Raw genomic sequence first — 13,035 nt, forward strand, 5'->3', positions numbered from 1 at the left:
GGCCCCATGTTTAGAAGTAGATTGAACCTAAGGAATCAATGGTTTCATAGTACTCCCACCCTCAAATCCCAGAACTGCACGTATGAACCAAAGAGCAAAGATAAAACTAATAAGTGGCTTTACTACTGCATGGATAATAGCTAATTCTAAAGCATATTTACCATAGTTGAATCTGGTATTTGAATTACAAGAGATCACTTAAGATGGGGATAAGGACAGTACTATACTTTGCTAGCAAAAAGAATAAAAAATGCTAATATTTTCTGAATTAGAACTATGTTCTGGTTATATTCTAAAATACATTACATGCATAACTCATTTAATCCCATACTGGGCCAGTGGCATTAATTATTTTATAAATTGTTTCATAGAAAATCATTTCTCACATAATCTTCTTACTAGTGGTCTCCCTGATTCCATCAGTTGTGACTGTAACCTCTAAAGCTTTACTACCCCTCAAGGGATGACCCCTGAATGATATGTGGCAGCTTGGACTAGTTCACACTTTTTGCTTAGTGGGTTCTGGAAATGGTGCCTGGAGAATTAAGGACTGGATGTGTCAAGTGCATGAGTATGAATAATGAATTCACCTCCTCATTAGTATTTAATACAGTTGACACTTCTCATTTGAATATGTTCTTATCACTAATAATTTTTAGGTGGTCAGTTTTGGACATGATTCAGAAATTATGTTTGTCTCTCCCTATTATCTTATAGATGACAAAAGTCTACCAACAAAGGAAGTTACTGGCCCAAGGCTCTCTAACTCTAGGCTAGAAATTGACCAGTTTGAGCCTGGTACCTTCCACTGTAGGGTATCTCTATATTTTAATATCTAGAGGTGCTCTGCAACCACCCCCATAATATTTTTTTCTCTCTCTTTGTCTTTCTCTTTTGCCATGGATACAGTTCAAATGGGCTGAAGCCATAGCAGAGCAGGTAGGGTGTTTGCCTTGCATGCAGCCAACCGGGGTTCGACTCCTCCACCCCTCTTGGAGAGCTGGGCAAGCTACTGAGAATATTCCGCCTGCATGGCAAAGCCTGGCAAGCTCCCCTTGACGTATTTGATATGCCAAAAATCATAACAACAAGTTACAATGGAGATGTTACTGGTGCCCGCTGGAGCAAATAAATGAACAACAGGAGGACAGTGCTACAGTGCTGCAGTTCAAATACCACGTACCCTTTCACGTCCTCCTCAAGGATTGTTCTATATCAAAGGACTGTTGACTGAATTCAGATTCCAGAGGCCAACTCACAGAAAGAATGATGTGAGGTCACAAATTTATATCCCTCAGTGCCACTGATAGACAGTGTCCCAGTATCTTCAAGGTAAAGGTAAAGGCCCTCCCGTTGATCGTTGATTTGCTCGAGCGGGCCCAGTAACGTCTCCATTGGAGACTTTGTTGTTACTGTGTCTGGCATATCGAATACTCTCGGTAGCTTGCCGGGCTCTCCGAGAGGGGCGGAGGAATCGAACTCGGGTCGGCCATGTTGGCCGCTTGTAAGGCAAACGCCCTACCCCGCTGATATCATAATAATCTCATTACTAAAATTCGTTATTATCTTTTTACCAAATTAGAAGATGAATTTGTGGTTTGTTTGACTCCAAAAGCTGGTCTCTTTTCTTTTCTTTTCTTTTCTTTTCTTTTCTTTTCTTTTCTTTTCTTTTCTTTTTTCTTTTCTTTTCTTTTTTCTTTTCTTTCCTTTCCATTCCTTCCCTTCCCTTCCCTTCCCTTCCCTTCCCTTCCCTTCTTTCTTTCTTTCTTTCTTTCTTTCTTTCTTTCTTGCTTGCTTGCTTGCTTGCTTGCTTGCTTGCTTGCTTGCTCTTTGGGTCACACCCAGCAATGCTCAGGGGTTACTCCTGGCTTTGCACTCAGAAATTACTCCTGGTAGTGCTCGGGGGACCATATGGGATGCTGGGAATTGAACTCAGGGTTGGCCGCGTGCAAGGCAAACACCCTACCTGCTTGTACTATTGCTCCAGCCCCAAGCTGGGCTCTTTTTCATGTCATCATCCAACAACACCCAAAGTTGGTCACTTCTCTTAGAGGTATCTGCTTCATCTAACCCATTGTTCATTCTCCACCCATCCCAAGGAAACATTTCTTGATTGAACTAAAAACATTTATCCTTCCCCTAATAATGAATTTTAAACCATGCAGAAGCTCTTAGGGACCAGATCTCAATGAAGCACCATAATTGTGAGGATCATAGGGGAAGCTACTAAAAACATTTGTGGTTTGTTACCACAAAGGATTTTTATGAAGTCTAAAAACAAATCTTACCTGGAAAATAAACCTAAGGAATCAATGGTTCCATAAACTAGACTAGTATTTCTCAATCTTCTTCTGAACATTGTCCCCTTTCAACCTTGTTTCCTTCCTGTGCCCCTCTCTTATCCATTGGGCCCCTGGTCTCATGACCACCCAGTCCTATGTAGTAGCCCCTGAGTCTCATAATCTTTTCCTATTTATGTAATTTTCACCTGTGTCCCCTTGGAATATTTTGGGGGCCCTCAGGGGGGCATATGTTCCCCACCCCCATTGCAAAATGTTGATCTAAACCAACTAGCTCTTTATGGGTTTGATATTTCACCAGTTCACATTTAATTGATTTCTTTTTAAAAAATTTAATTCTTGTTTTTCTTTTGGACATCTAGTTCAGATTGCATGTCAGATTATCTGGCTTCAAATTCCAAACCTCAAGTGATAGAGATAGAACTTCATAGGGTTGTTTTGAAAAATAATAAGATAATGTATACATTGCACTGAAAAAAATAAGGCTTAGTATGTAGTAAGTAAGTAAGTAAAGTAAGTAAAGGCCCTCCCGTTGATCATTGATTTGCTCGAGCGGGCCCAGTAACGTCTCCATTGGAGACTTTGTTGTTACTGTGTCTGGCATATCGAATACTCTTGGTAGCTTGCAGGGCTCTCCGAGAGGGGCGGAGGAATCGAACTCGGGTCGGCCATGTTGGCTGCGTGCAAGGCAGACGCCCTACCCGCTGTGCTATCGCTCCAGGATCAGAGATTTCAGCTTCCTGGGAATATAGGCTTTGATTGTCACCTCAATGGGACCTCATCACAAAAGAAAAGCCAGGTTCCTAAAACTTTACCTGATGTGCTAGCAGAACCTTTGTCAACTGAAAGACATGAGTTTGTGATGGCACAGTATGTGAATGAGTTTCAGGGTAATGATACACCTGTTGAACAAGAAGTTAACAGTGCGGAAACCTATTTTGAAAGTACCAAAGTAGAGTGTGCAATCCAAGCGTGTCCGGAATTGTTGCAAAAAGATTTTGAATCACTCTTTCCTGAAGCGGCCACCAACAAACTTATGATTCTGACTGTAACACAAAAAAACTAAGAATGATATGACTGTTTGGAGTGAGGAAGTAGAAAATGAAAGAGAGCTGCTCTTGGAGAAGTTCATCAATGGTGCTAAGTATGCAGTAAGACTCAGTAAATACTGTATTTTTTTCCTGTTGCCTAACAAATGGTCTGGAATGTCCAATATCAGAAAATAGCCTTTAAGGTTTAGCATGATCTTCCTGAACACCTCAATTTCACTATGTAGGTGTTAACTATTTGAGGAAAGATAATTCTGTTGGCATCTATTAGCATTATACTAATGTGATGCTGATGGGTAACTAAAAACATTTAGTTTCTATTAGGGTTATGAATACTGTGTGATTTGTTGATCAATAACATTTGAAAAAGATCTTGTGGGAATCTGGACAAATGTGATACTCCAATATGGAATGTTGGATTGGAGAGTCAAGAGCAGACCCAGAGAACTGTCTCTGTCAGGTTTGTTCTGCAGGAGAGTCTTAAAGAAAGAGAGTGGCAAAGTTGGGGGACACCCAGGAAAACAGATGTTTAATTTGGATGTCAAACTTGGTTCAAATCCCAGCATGACCACTCAGTTACGGTGATCTTTGACAGACAATCATTCATTACCTGCTTTCTTATCTTTAATGGTGTAGCTAATTCCATATTTCTCTAAAAGTGGGTCTTAAGAGTAAAAGGAGCATGTGCACATGTTTTGGCAAATACCTTCAGCTGTGGCTGCTGATTATAAACCCTAAACTAGACAACTCCCTACCACATCATCTTGTTCACGCCCTTTGTAACATTGATTATAATCTGAAATTAGCTTATGTAATCATTTGCTTGTTTCCTCCTTGAAAGAGTTGACACTGCTGCCCTAGATAGCTTCTGTTGCCTTTTAGATGAGACCCGCCCTACCCAATAGTTTATCTTAGGCCCAGACTTATCTGCAAAAATATGTATTTATGCCCTCACAATTGTACCTTTCATTTGACCTTCCACATACCTGCGTCCAACTCTCAGCCCCCCTAAAGGGCATTGCCTCACCAGTGCACAGTCCTCTTGATTCACCTCATTCCCGTTCCCCAACCCCAACCCTCTCCATACCACTTATCATTTTGTCACTGCTTGATTCTGGAACACAGTTTCTCTTTTCTGTTTTGTGACCAGACAGTGCATACTTTCCTGGACTTGACTCTCTCTACAGTGTGAATCTATGGCCTTCTTTTCTGCCCCAGCCTCTCTTGTCCTATTACTCTGTTTTATTGTCCTCATTGCACTTACTCAATTTGAAATCGCTTCATTTCTTTGTTTACATGTTTATAGTCGTCTCCCCCTCTTCTGATTCGGAGTGAGCAGAGAACGGTCTGTTTTATTATTGCTACATTAGTCAGGCACTGCAGTCCAACAAGAATGTTCCATAGTTCATTAAGCCTATAACTCTTCTTGTAAAATACCTTCTTATTTTAGGGACTATTAAAAGATAACAAGTTTTCAATTAAACTATGACACATTGCCTCCTGATCAATACTTGGAATTTTTATTTTACCTTTATTCAAATTGCCTTGAGACTTATTACACCTAGGTAATTTTTGCACAGATGACTCCTATTAGCACAGGAGAGGGAGTGAATGCAAAGTAATGAACAAATGAATTGTTTTACAAAATCCAATTCTCCCGTGTCTCTCCTGGATTCAGAGACATCAGAGCTTACTTGTATTTCATCCACAGGCCGTCATTAAGAACCACTAGTGATCCAGCATTTCTCGAACTGCTCCTCTATTCTCTTTCAATATTTTCTCCTAACTGTTGACATCCATTTTTCAAGTTTTGATGTATAATTGATCTTTATCAGGAAATGCCAGTTTAATGTTTTTCAGCCACTGAGCTTGCTCATTTTCCTTTCCAAATGGTCTTTCAACAAATTGGAAACTGGAACTCTAAGGGATGCTGCTGTCTCCTCAGACACTGGCAATAAAAAAGAAGATCACACCTGCCCCACACTCCCAACTATGTTCATGTCTCTGCCTGGAGACTGATTATGAATCACCACAGCTGTGAAATGCATCAGAAATGTAATATATATATGGATGTATATATATTACATATTATATAAAAGACTACCTGAAAATTATCAAAATTTCTTGTAAATTCCTCTCTAGATATAGTCTCAATAAATGAATATATGAATGAAACCAGAGTTAGCTGCTATTTAGGGCAAGTGAAGCATGAAATAAATTACCTTGAATAAAATACATTGGATTAAAGAATTATTTCAACTGCCTTAAAATTCTGGAGCCAGTCATGAATTCTTGAAGATGATTATAATTCAGTGTTGAGCCATTTTTAAGTTGTGTTTTTTTAAGTTACAAATTTACTTATGTAAAGTTTAGAAGTTAAACTTCATCTTCTCTTAAAATGCTATGTGGATTACTCATATTTTCAATAGGAAATTCTGTTTCTTATATGCGGAGAAATAGAAAGCACTGCATGGTGGTGATATTTTTTTAACCATAAGAGGGCAGTCTTGCTTAACTTATCAAATTCTCCCAAAGGCCTGGCTGAGCAGCCACAGTCTGGAAAAAGGACTTTGTGGGAAGGAAGGAGGGCCCTAAGAATCCAGTTTTCCAGTCTCGCTGCACCAAAGGGAATCACATTGCTACTGCTCACTCATTTTTCCTTCCCAGGGTCTTATATGGACAGTGAAGTCTGGTATTCTTTAACAGGACATGGAGAGTCAATGGAAGATGGTTGTTTAGGACAACGTTCATTTATTAGGAATTGGATGATTGCAAGGTGGCATGGGTAAAACAAGGCAAAACAAAAAACACCAAGTCTGAGAGTTGAACTCCTTGATGGCAATCTAGAGTTGTATAAACTTTGACATTTAGATAGTGAATACCCAGAAAGGCTATACTTTGAAGAAAGGTGATGAGGTTGAGGGTAGTTCTAACAAAGTATGTGGGCCAGTGATCCACTAGGAGATAACCAAGTAGAAAAGCGAGGAGGAAGTCTTCTTTTTCATATCCTTATCAAATCATTTACTTCTTTTTTCTTCACTCATCATATATTCTTAATTTTTAAATAACAAATACATGAATTTCTAAGCTAGTGAAACTCTCTAGCAAATGAAAGTGGCATTTAATCTAAGTGGTGAATTACTGTCATGAGAACATAAAATGGGAATTAACTTTGCATAGAGAATTGGGTTCAGGCGTGAGTAGCAGTTTCCCGGAGTGGAGGGCTAGAGCCAGGTTAGTGTTAGTGTTAGTGTTAGTTTGGGCACAAGTAGCACAATGAGCAGGAGGGAAAAGACAACCCTGGTAAATCCAGACCTCACATCTCTGTACCTCTCTCATTTATACAGTGAAATTTTACTTATGGTGCCTTTCTATTTCTATAGAATTGATAGTTGCTACTCACATATGCTTAATGTCCTTTATGTGAAAGGTCCGTCTAGGCCAACTTTGCTACCCTAGCTTTGAATGGCACCTCACTTTCAGGTTCTTAGTCTCAAACATGTTGGGACTCTCACATTTGAGTCAGGAAGAGTAGGATTGCAAACTTTTGGTGTTGAAGTTCTGGAAGCACAAATAATTTGGGAAATTGTGTGACCTGCAACCCCCCCCCCCCAAGTCCCCCCCCCCAACACACACCCTTAGCTTTTTGTTTTGACTTTGCTCATCTTATCCTGGCTCTGTGCTCAGGAATCATTCCTGGTGATTCTCAGGGGATCATATGCAAGATCTTTAATCCCTGAATCTTTATTTATTCCAAAAACCTTTTAGTTTTTAACAACATCCGAATTTAGCCTAGTCATTCCTGGTTCCTGTCTGCTTTCTCTTCTTATTTTCTATATGTAACTTCACAGCTGATTTCCCTTTGCTACAGTAACATATGAATTTCTATTTCTAACAACTCCAGAGAACATGCCTCACACTCTCTGCCTGGAGTTGGGGATCTGAGAGGGACATCAAATATTCACCAACAAATATTGGCGATGTTGGGAGATTTCATAGTGAATCATTCATTTATGCTTTTTTGTCTTGTCTTTGAATAGATTGAGTGAGTCCAAGTAAACTTCTTTTGAAAATGCACAGACATTTTCTCTGGGGGCTTTCCATGAGGAACAAGTAGGCTTGTGTATACCCTTCTGGCCCTTCAGTGCTGCTCAGTGAGGCATTAGGGCTCCATCTGGTAAAAATTGTTAAATGACAAGTCTAGTTTATTCTAGTTGTTTCTTCTATTGAGGATCTTGGAGAAAACCTTTTCATATTTCTCACCTTAGTACAGTGAAGGATTCTGGGCTGCCTGGGAACAAGTTAAAAGGAAGGTTACGACATTAATCAATATGCTTTCATGTCCATTTATCCCTGGCCACAGATGTCCTTCACGTGGCTCTTAACCGTCCCTGGAATTTAATTCAACCATTGTCATAAGTGTTTTATGGTCCCCTTCTCCACTGCCAATCTTAAAATAACTTTGATTTTGGAGGAAATTTTTGTTCTTTTCTTCCACAACATGGGAAAGTAAATGCAATTTTGCATCTACTCTAAATGGAAAGATATTTTATTTCTGAAGGGGTGAATTCTTGGATTTTCTAATCTTTCACAGATATGCTGAAGAACATTTTATTTCTCTAAAAATTCTTTTTCTTTTAAAAAATCCTTTTTTAAGAATCCTTTTAGTCAATTGGCAAAAAATGCATACAACACAGTAAACTGGTTTGAGAAATATTTTGATAGATTTCAGATTTCTTTAATTTTATTAATATAAAATTAATAATTTAGGTTTATTAATATAAAATTAATCCTTTAGCTCTCTCTTTGAGAGCAGACAAAAATAGACATCACTATTTTCATTGTTGAGGTACAAAAATGCATTAATAACATTCTTTATATTTGAAAATTCACCATATATTAGATACCAAAGTGTAGAGTATTAATAATGTGCCCAAGGCCTCCTAGCCAGTGTCAGATAAATCTGATTCTACTACATATAATCACTGTGGGCTGGAGCCATAGCACAGCAGGTAGGATATTTGTCTTGCACGTGGCCAACCCGGGTTCAATTTCTTCATCTCTCTCTCTCTTGGAGAGCCCAGCAAGCTTCTGAGAGAGCATCCTGCCTTCACAGCAGAGCCTGGCAAGCTCCCTGCGGTATATTCGATATGCCAAAAACAATAACAAGTCTCACGATGGAGACGTTACTGGTGCCTGCTCGAGCAAATTGATGAACAACGGGAGGACAGTGCTACAATGCTACATATATTCACTGCACTATCCTCCCTCCATGCAGTATGTCTATGAGTTTCAACTCCAGAAAAGATAAAAGCATTTTTCTTGAACAGAGAATGTGGATGTAAAGAAGAAAACCCATGTGTGAGCCACAGGATACTTTGATTCCTCTAAATTTCCTTTTTATCATTAAACAGCAAAAATAGTCTCCCTGCATTGTGTTTTAAGTAACAAATCAAACATTAATGTACTGTATTGATGCTAATCTATGGGAGCCTTCAATAAATCACCTTCACAAAGAGGTTGCAAATTTAAAAAAGGCAGTGCAGGGACCAGAAGGTCAGACCTGGACAGAGGCCTGCTGTTTTCCCTTGTTTTACAAGAAGTTTGTTTTTCTTTAGGCAAAGCTGTGGTCCATGCTGTTCACCTGGCTGTTTCTTGTCCTAATTAATTTGTGAGCTCTCTGTTGGATTTTAATTACAGACCTATTAATTAATGGAAAGAGTTGACAGCTGTTATAGTTTGGTCATAGCAAAGTAATAGGCAGATGCCGGAGAGAAAGTTCTTAAAACTCTTCAGTAATTGATTCAAAGACATCCTTGGATATAAGAAACACAACTCAAAATATCTTTAGTCACCTGGAGGAGCATTTTTAGAAGTAAATATGCAGGTTGAAAAAACAGACTTCATTTTGGACCAGTGCTTTCCACTGGGCTTGGAAGGGGCTATAAAGGGGGGGGGGGGCGGTGTGCTCTGGAGATATAATACAGGGCAAGGCACTTGCCTTGCAAACAGCTGATACTAGTTCAAATCCTGGCACCATGTGCTCCTCTCCCACCCCATCCCCAGGGTGATCTGGATTATCAGTACCCCAGGGCCTAACAGTCAGCCCAGCTGGTAAAGAATCATTGGAATGGACCTCCTGAGTACTGCTTGGGCTAATCCTTTCCCCTTAAATAAATAAAGGATATTTCTTTTTTAAAAGAGAGAACAGCACAGAGTCTCCTGCCCCCGCGCCTGGCTATCCTCACCGGGCCCCTTGGAGGGGGCGGGTTGAGTTTCCCTCCCCGCCCCAAGCAGAGCTCTGGCAGTTGAAGACCTCCAGAACCAGCCACAACCATGCTGAGACCACTCTCCACACGCATGAAGGTACCGGCAGAGGAACAAAGGCATGAGGGTCCCGGGGCTGAGATCTCCAAGCCTGCTCGGATCGGGGCTGAGCATCCTCTACCCAGATCCTCTATCTTCCAGTAGGCAGGGGTCATACCCACCAACTGGCCCCCTGGCACCGTGTAATCCCATCAACGGCCAAGACCCAGAGACTACAAAACCCAGCTTCCGGAAGGAATGTGGATAGCATTGAGCTGGATCACCTGGAAAAACTCTGGCATTGTATTTTGGGATGATGTGAACAAAAAGCAGGTGAAAGAAGAGAGACTTCACATTTAGCAGGAATTCTCTTCAATTGTCAATATAAAACTAAAAGGAGTAAAACTAGAGTGAACGTCCTCTTGAAACAGGAAAGTGACCGAGTATTTTTTCTCTAAGGCCATTGCCAATTGTGAAACTTGGATTCAATGCTAATAGAAAAGTAATAACAAGACTTAGCACGTGAAAGAGTTCCTTTGCCCTGAGACCAAGATCCCCCTCTCTGTGGCTTTACCTGGCCCTGGGGAAGGGGTCTCAGAAGTGAGAGTTACATAGCATCTTCCCACTTGAAAGCAATCCTCAAGGTGTGTGGTCCTGAGGGAAATTGACTTAGGAAAGACCAGGCTTATAAACAGATGTTCAATACCCCTTAACAATTCCTTCTCTAGAAGTCTGGCTCACCTTATCCTGGGGAAAGAGAATGAGAATAGAAAAGGTAGGAGCCTTGAGCAAGTAGAGGTCAATACTTGTCTCTTTAGGAAATTGAACTACCCAAGTACTATGGCAGGATTTCTGTCAACAAAAGACCCTCTTGGGAAAGAATTGTTGCTAGATGAAAAGGAATCTAAATTTCAAGAGCTTCCTAATTAGGATAGAAGTGAGATTGTTGTATAAATAAAGATAATAGAAAATCTCTACTATCTTAAAGGTAAAGATCAGTTGCAATAATTATTTAAAAATATATTTATGTCTTGCCTTTTCAACATGCTTAATAATATTTTAAGATACTCCCTCACCCTACCTCCCAGCATAATTAGGTGCCTTCAATGTTTAATTGTAGGATTCTTGTGCATATTTGATTATTTTATTATACTTGTTCATAGGCAAAGAATATCATCTGGTTTTATTATTAGCTGCATTACTTCAAGCAACATGGTATTATTTTTAAAAAAGTGTTATCAAAACATTCACAATATATAATGGATAGCATTGCTTGAAAATTTTCTATGCTGATGATGTTTCTATAAGCAAAGCATACAATTAAAAAACCCAAATATCACTGAATTAATGGCATTTAAATTTCTCAAGGAAAATGGTTTTTCTTCATGATCTGACCATCTTTTGCACTTTTGTCTTTGTTGCAATTGCAATACAAAGCTCAGAATCTCCCCAACATTGTAGATGCGATGGACCAAGAACATTTGTGGTTTTCACAATTGACAGTACACCAACACCAGCTGAGAGTCTTTGGGATACACTGAAGCTTTCTACCTACACATCAAATCATCAAAATCCAAACTCCGGTAGATCTACATTTTCAAAAAGATTTTTTGGGGGGATCTAAAGTTAGATTTGGAAACCACTATACAGAATTACCTCTTTTAGTCTCATTGCTTAGAAGCTCTTTGAATGGGAGAAAATTCTTTCTACCACTCCACCCACCTTCCAATTAAGATTCTTGCAAATAACTGTTGCTCAACTCTCTGTTATTATTTATTTGGGGAGAAAATAAACTCATCAAGCGGCTTCTTCTGAAGGAGTTATAGGTAATTTTATGTCATAAAATGTCAAGTGTTTTCTAGTTAACTCTGAAATAAAAGTGGCCTATAAGATTAACCAAGAATGATGTATGTCAAATCATATCAACAAAGATTTGCTCGAGGGGGCCCAGTAACATCTCCATCGTGAGACTCGTTGTTAGGGCTGGAGCGATAGCACAGCGGTAGGGCGTTTGCCTTGCATGCAACAAAGATTAGCAGGTAATAAGATATTTGAGGTGCAACAAATATTTTCTTTCTTTTAGGTTTCTATTCATTTTTTTCTCAGTTCTCTTTATCTCTCCCCATAGATACTAACCTTTCTGTTGCTCCTCATAAATATGGAGAACAAAAATATAAGGATATTTTAGAACACATACATTAGGGCAGGAAAGATATGACAAGGGTTAAGGGATAGTGTTTACCTGGCATGTGGCCAATAGCACAGCAGGTTAGGCGTTTGCCTTGCACATGGCTGAGCCGGGTTCGATTCCTCCATCCCTCTTAGAGTGCTGGCAAGCTACTGAGAGTATCCTGCCCGCACGGCAAAACCTGACAAACTCCCCATGGCGTATTTGATATGCCAAAAAGAGTAACAAGTCACACAGTGGAGATATTACTGGTGGCCACTCAAGCAAATTAATGAAAAACGGGAGGACAGTGCTACAGAAAGTGCTACTCAATACTCAATATATTTCCTTGAGTACTATCAGTAATGGTCCATAAAACAGTCATGAGTAAGCCTTGAATACCACCAGATGTGGTCCCCAATCGCTCCCAGAAGCCAAACATTAATATTTGTCATTATTATCTAGAATGTACCACTGTAGCATTGTCCTCCCATTGCTGCTCGATTTGCTTGAGCGGGCAACAGTACCGTCTCACAACAAATTGTGAGAATCCTTGTTACTGTTTTTTGGCATATCAAATATGTCACGGGGAGCTTGCCAGGCTTTGCCATGTGAGCGAGATACTCTCTGTAGCTTGCCAGGGTCTCCAAGAGGAGCAGAGAAGTTGAATCTGGGTGGGCTGTGTGCAAGGCAAATGCCTTATCCGCTGTATTATTGCTTCAGCCCCTCTAGAATGTAACTGAAGATAAATGTAATAGTTTCACATTTATTTCTTCACCATTGACCTTTCTTAGTTTCTACCATACTACCACCTCTGTATTAGAAGCTAACACATTTCCAAATGATGCTACTCACTTGGAGACCCTCTGCTAATCACTGCTTCATACACTGCTCCCTGCTTACTCTTCTTACTCAACTATTCTCTTTCTATGGTCCTTCTACTGTCAACCTTTTCCCCCTCATTAGAAAATTTGCATTAATCTATCCAGCTTTCTAACTTGAATATAATGATTAGCACCTAAATCACACATACTTACAAAGAAATAAATTGATATATCTATCATTGTCTGTTTAACATCTTCCTCTCTTTAGACTTTATTTAGATGGTCTTTGGAGTATGAAATCCTCGCAGGGAGATGCACATTTTTATCTTTACATTGACAAGTTCACTGACTCAGATTTTTAAAATGCTGGGTTGCATTTTCCCTCTTTT

Source organism: Sorex fumeus, unplaced genomic scaffold, assembly GCF_029834395.1.
Source record: "Sorex fumeus unplaced genomic scaffold, SorFum_2.1 ptg000063l, whole genome shotgun sequence".
In the NCBI taxonomy this organism is placed as follows: domain Eukaryota; kingdom Metazoa; phylum Chordata; class Mammalia; order Eulipotyphla; family Soricidae; genus Sorex; species Sorex fumeus.